This window comes from Centrocercus urophasianus, unplaced genomic scaffold (genome assembly GCF_019232065.1).
Source record: "Centrocercus urophasianus isolate 14NV4802_14NV808 unplaced genomic scaffold, USGS_Curo_1.0 seq_15, whole genome shotgun sequence".
Lineage (NCBI taxonomy): Eukaryota > Metazoa > Chordata > Aves > Galliformes > Phasianidae > Centrocercus > Centrocercus urophasianus.
In genome coordinates this window covers 29,284,995-29,285,863 of record NW_024884697.1, presented here as the reverse complement: position 1 = coordinate 29,285,863, position 869 = coordinate 29,284,995, and the positions used below count along the sequence as shown (strand labels likewise).

Here is an 869-nt window from a genome sequence, read left to right as displayed (position 1 = left end):
GACAGGTCAGGACTCTGCAGTCTGGCAAACGGATGGCTGGGGAGGGATGTGGCAGAAGTAAAGTCTTGTCATGGAGAAGGTAGTCTGGCACCAACGTTTTACTGAATCTTCCAGTTCAAGAGTGGGGGATATCAGATGAAGCTCCAAATGAGAATTCAAACAGAACTGAAAGATAAAGTTTTCATGCGATGGGTACAATTCCTTACAAGGAACATCAAAGATGTCCAAAATTGATATGGATTTGATACGGATTTAAGTGGCAATTAGATCACTTTTTACTGCGTTTTACTCTAGCCATCCACTTAAGATTACTGGGAGTTTGGAGGTGGGATTGTGTTTTGATTTGAGAGAACATACATATACAGTATCTCACATTATAATTTTACAGTGAAGTTTCCTAGATCACAGAATTCGCAGTGGTCAGGTCACCAGAAGTGCAAGGAATGAGGCTCAACCTTGGAAATCACCTTCATGACCATGATACATACCTCCCTGCCAGTTAAGTAGCAGGGCTGGGTGAATTCTTGTCATGATCCTGGACAGCCATTCTTACCTTCACTCAATTGCATGATATCCCTATTGGCTATCAGAGGCTTCACTCACCTTGTTTCAGTATAAAACTCCATGTACATCCCAACTATGTCTTCCAATCAATAGGTATCACTTTTGTAGAAGACAAGTTGGCATTGCAGGTTTGAGTGTCATAAGCTTAGGTAGGCAGCATGGCATCTGAAAACAGACCTTGTTGGTCTGTCAAGATGCTAAGCTAGAGGCCTAGACTTCATATATGGAGCAGAAAGGCATTCCTGAGGGATACCAAACTGCCTACAGTCTTATAGCTTTTAAAGTTACGCAGGCTTTATAACCAA

General features: G+C 42.0%; 1 non-coding gene across 1 annotated transcript; it reads right to left on the bottom strand.

Annotated features, from left to right (window-relative positions):
- Window positions 1-344: 344 nt before the first annotated feature.
- LOC122159169 lies at window positions 345-507 on the bottom strand. The gene has a single exon (XR_006168396.1). It is a non-coding gene; the product is annotated as a U1 spliceosomal RNA (small nuclear RNA).
- Window positions 508-869: the final 362 nt, after the last annotated feature.